Genomic DNA, 5,862 nt, shown 5'->3' with positions numbered 1-5,862 from the left:
AATATTCACATATACACAACCTAAGCCACAATCATCATATCCATACACAACATCTCAATATCCAAACATCATAGAACAACAAATTACACTAGAGTTGAGAATCTTACCACACCTAAGGTCCAAGGAGACAAGATTAACCTTCTCCTTCAAGAGAGTTGGGTCCTATAACATCAAAGAACCTAAAATCTCAACATTTCACCCATGAAACTCGAAAACAAGGGCTGGAATTTCGAAGAGCAAAACGTGGCTTACCTCAAGATTGATTGTATGGGTTTTTTAGAGCTCTCCGCGGTGAACGTGTGGCCACAAACGGTGCGGCAATCGGAGCTCTAGATCAAAAGTTATGGTGGTTTGAAGATCAACCAAGGGAGAGAACTTGAGAGAGTGTTCTTCCCCCCTCCATACCAATTTCAGCGTGTTTGAGTGCTAAGTGAGGAGAGAGAGTGCTGAAAACTAGGGTTTTGGTTTAGTTTAGTTGGGCCAAGGGCCCACTTTGGGTCCGATTGGCCCGGTTTGGCCCGTTCGGTCCAATCTTGGTCCGATTTCTATAAAATTGGTACCGAAATTCTCGTCTCAATCTCCTCTATCACATTTAGCCATAAAAATAACATTTTTGGCTTTCTAGAATAAATTCTCATTTATGGGTTAATTAGCCATTAATTAACCGGGTCTTACACTTCCGGCACTAAGCCTATCACAAACTCGCTTTCTCTCTGAAATGGAAGTTTTGACACACATTCAGGGATTGTCTTAGAAACTCTCTCGTATAGGAATTTGGTTTCATCTTCACTTACCTTTTAACAATTAACAGCTAAAGGTTGAATTCGCTCTATTCCTCTTCCTCAAAGTTTCACTATCACTGGATTCCGAACAATAACTCCGCGTAGCCCTCACCACTCCTGATTCCTTAGATATGGTCCAACCTGATTCCACTATATGGTCCATCCTGCTTTCACTACGTCACTTAATCCTTAACCTTTCAAAGCCTAACCACTCCTCTAAGTTAGCTAAGTATCACTCTGTCTCAACAACCAATAGTTTTCGACTAATCATCGACTTGGACCTCATGATTACTGAAACTCGTTATGCGTCACGAACAAATATTACATATCAATGGTAGGCAAGGAAGTTAAAAATTCAACTGTTATTTCATAATTACCTCGGGTCTGAAAATCGGGTTTGGTTGCATCCCGACTTTCTCTGTATGAACAATTCCAAGACATATGCCCTGTTCTCCCGCACTTGTAACATACGCCTAATCCGGCCCTGCATGGTCTGATTGGATGGTACCTCTTGCGTCTTGAGCAACTTAAGTCATCCGGTTGAGCACTAGTTTGCCCTTCTGAATTCGGATCCGAACGGTTGTCGTTCCTTCGGTCATTGTTCTGGCGCTGAGAATGTGAAGCGACAAAATGATTCTTTTTGAAATTTTGGCTCCTAAGTGTAATATTTCCCTTTTTCTTTGTGAAGGGTTCCCGACGATTATTCCTTGCTACCTCAGTCCTCCTTGAGCTTCCTCCCGTTGTCTGTCCCGTGTTAACCTGCTCTGGATATCCCACTCGTACCCCTGTACTCAAAACATTATTTCCACCTTCATATTCAGTACCACCATCGTTGCTAGTTCCAGCTTGTGATTCCATCCCATCCATCACTCGAATGGTCGTAGCAGCAACAGTACCAATGGCAGCAACAACACTCGTCATTGCGGCACGATATTAGTCAAACTATCTACTGGTATGGTTCTCATTAACTCTCCATCCTCGACCTCGATTACACTCTCGACCGCGCCCACGAGACGCCATTTGGTTTCTGTTCACACCAAACAAGTGATATTAAGGTGATTAATCTCAATATCTCAAGTTTAGTATTTCAAAGTCCCAAATGCATGCTCATGAACGTTTATGCCACATATATCAGTTAGATATCCTAATAGCACATAAACACATACACAGAGAATGCACAAAAGCACAATCAGTCTGTCCTCAGGCTCTAGAGGAACGAACTGCTCTGATACCATAATGTAACACCCTACCATACTTAATCTTATGCTTAAGTCATAAGACTGAGATACTTAACTATGAGCCTTGGAAAATGGGTAAAACAAAATCGCAAAATGAAAAGCGCAACGCTCAAGAAATAGGATTACTTGCCTACTAAGATACCTAAGGATTATAAATATAAATAAGCAAGAGAACGAAAAGAGAGCCAAGAATACAGTGAAACTAGCTCCTAACTCAGCCTGCGAAGCCAAGGCTGGCCGAAGAATATTTACATATATATACAAGTATCCCAAACTACCCAAAATAAAGAAATAAAGTCCTAACTCTTCTGTAACCTCTATGAAGAACAAAATAACAAGTTTCTTGGAGAGCAAGCTAAGTAACTAAGTACATATATACATAAACTGATAAACCAAAATATCCTAGGGACTATTCCGCTTCAGGAATCCAGACGCCTAGCGAGGAGCCTCTCAATCTGCATCTGAAAACAGCAACACAGTATGGAATGAGAACCGGAGGTTCTCAGCATGGTAAAGGTACCACGCGTATAATAAATAAGGTCTTGGGAATGCCAGAGGTAATCCTAGAACTCCGTCATACAATTGTAAAACTTAATTTCTAAACAGAAGCCATAAATAGGGGTAGGTATTCTAAACCTTCCTAAACTCACTTAATCTTAAACCTAACCTAACATCAAACCATTTCACCCTTCTTCCGTTCCTCCGTCATCCATAATTCAGCAAAGACAAGCAACCAGACAAATTCACGCACAAGTAATAGGCAGATAGTGCAAGTAGCAAGTATAGCAGGTAGCAGGAGGTATACATACAGTTAGGCAAACTCAGGAAATGCATAGCAAACAAAACAAACGAATGCACATGATGCATGCCTGTCCTTTGGCTGATGGGGCCCATCTGTCAGTTATCCAGCCAACCCGACAAGTCCAAAAACCTTAGACTGTCCCCCGTCGCGCATCCCCAAGAGTCTATGCATAGATTTCACATTCATTCATCATATAATCACTCAATGGGGGCTATCAATACCTAGAAATTTATATGTGCCCGGTCACCCTTACGACGTAAGGTCAATAGGGTATCAAGATTCAACCTGAAACACGCGGTGACAAGCCACGGTTTTTACCCAGGGAAACTCGTATCTCAGATATCATCATTCATAAGCCATTTCATTTTCATAATCAATAAACAATCATTTATCAAGCCATGGCATTAAACTTCTTTATTATTCTTGCCCTCTTCATATAAGCCATCATTTACATCTTACTTCACCCCCAAGTTATCTTATTTTCCTAGCTTCATTTATCCACTAGACCTAGTGCTACACCTTAAGTCTTAAAAGGAAGAAATGGAGGTTTAGAAGTGGAGAATTGGTTTAAACCAGCCAAAAACTGATTTTGTGGCAGACAGTAGTCACGCGTACGCGTGAGTCATGCGTACGCATAGAAATGCACACACGTGTACACATGCTTCTCGCGCATGCGTCGTTAAAATTTCACGCCACGCGTACTCGTGGATGTGCATTTATTCAAAAACTAACAGTTTGCCCAGAAGCTGCAAAACCAGAAAATTTCCACCTGCATAACAGTTTTTACACCAATCTTCCACTGTCCATAACTTTCTCTACAAAATTCCATTTTTCTCAAACTTTATATCAATCTCAAGCTGATTAAACACACTTTAATTTAGAATAAATCTCATTTGTATTCAAAATTTAAAGAGTAAGTTATGAACTGTCAAAGTTCATTAAAAATCACTTTTACAAATTTTGCCAAACCTCATTTTCTTACCAAAACCCCATTCCTTACCAATATAACCTGCACATTTAGCACACAACAAACTCCATCTTATTGATACTATCTTCCAACACTTTAATATCCACATCAATTCATAAAACTCGTATATTATTCAACAATCCACTCCTTTCAACCATAATCTTCCATTTCAAAAATTCATTAACCCATTACCTTCATTCATTCATAACCAATCATAAATCAACTTCAACTAACTAAACAAACCATAACCACCAAATTCCATTAACATAATTCAACCCTCATTAATGATCTCAAGCATACATATTTGACACTAGCAAATCATGACCATAACTTCCATCACTAACTCAATTTCAAGAGTACACAATTAACAATTTCAACACCTCATAAATTCTAATACATGTTCATCCACCATTTATGCCAACATCATCACAAGACTAATCATTAAATGCAACTAACCAATTCAACTTATCCTACGGTTCTTCTAGCCTAAGTTTTCACAACACCTTAAATGTTAAACGCGCGAAACTTAAACCATACCTTGGCCGATCACTTTGTATCACCCAAGGCAGCCTCACAACACAATTCACAGCCCCTCCAAGCTCAATCAAAACAGCCTCAAAATAAGCCTTGACCACCAAAAAGCCTCCAAGTATTCCCAATTCAATTAGAAGGAGATGGGGTAAGCGGACATACGAAGTCACTGAGTGACTGTCCCGATTCGACTAGGCTTTGGCTTCTGCAACGGATGACGAAGAAGAAGATCGCCGCTGGGTGATGTTTTGGGAGAGCTTTATGGGAACATTCAGGGTGACGAAGAAGAAGATACATTACGTAAAAAATAAAAAGCCACTGAGTGGCCGTCCCCATTCAAGTAGGCTTTTAGAGCTTATGGGACGGGTGACCAAGAAGAACATCGAGTACGCAACGAAAAAAAGCTACTGAGTGGCCGTCCCAATTTAAAAAAACTTAGGTAGCTTTTAGCATTGAACAGGTGAGGGGCCGGTCCTTGGCCGCTGACCTTAGACTTTGGGATAGGTTTTTGGGTACATTCCGGATGACGAAGAAGAAGATCGAGTACCCAAACAAACAAAAAAAAAACAGCTTAAAGTGTTGGTTACAACGTACTAAACAAGACAATGAGTGAAAGAAATTAGTGACCAGTACCTTCTTCTAACAAAGTTAAAGCTTACGTCATCAACTAGCATCAACATGTACCACCACAATTTATAATTAGTCTAACTACAGGTCACTACGTCCGAGGAGTTTGTGCTCTGCTCCGTCTCCACCTCGTCTGCCTGTTGTGTTTGACTTTCAACCTATACGTTGGAGTTCAAATGACGTTGGACCCTACATTTTCTACCACACCAGGGTTTTACAAAGACGCTTTTTATACGGTAGACAATGTACAACATTTGGGGCGATTTTAGCCATTTATTAATCAATTATTTAATTTAAAAATAATCCTTTCAATTTTTACGTTTTGATTATAGTTTTATCCTATCTTGAGCAGCTTTGCTCTTAAAACTATGGTTCAAGTTTTTAAACCGGGTTTTAGCCTGGCCTTCCCGGCTTGGCCAACTTGTCCCCGGGTTTGGTCCGGGCACCCAGGTTGGCCTGGGTTTGTAAATTTCTTTGTCGTCGAGAGAAGAAGGAGTATTCGACGACCCTGCGGTATTGTCGTTCCCTTCTCTTCCTCGAAGGGATTGGGAATGGAAGGAAGAGTGATGGTATTGAGGAAACAGGCCCGAGGCTAGCGGCGTGGCAAGCGCCGGTGCGCGAGTCGCGCAGCTCGAGATTGAAAGATAGGCTTGTTAAAGTGACCATTCAGAGTATAAACCAAGTATTAGAGATAGGGAGAAAGAAACCACTTTAACTTTTGGATATCACTTAGAACAGGTTAAAAACACAAGATCCAAGTTCAATCGAAGGCCCTGAACACCCGAGTTCGATAACTCGTATACCCATACCATTCTTGTGGGATTGGGATCGAGTTAGAACATAAATATTACCTTTTTGACTTTAACCTTGTGCATATACATAATCCACATCTAATTCACCCATATATACGTAACT

The sequence above is a fragment of the Arachis ipaensis genome, chromosome B07 (assembly GCF_000816755.2).
Source record: "Arachis ipaensis cultivar K30076 chromosome B07, Araip1.1, whole genome shotgun sequence".
NCBI classification, from domain to species: domain Eukaryota; kingdom Viridiplantae; phylum Streptophyta; class Magnoliopsida; order Fabales; family Fabaceae; genus Arachis; species Arachis ipaensis.
The sequence above is the reverse complement of the archived record's forward strand: the minus strand, read 5'-3'. Positions refer to the sequence as shown.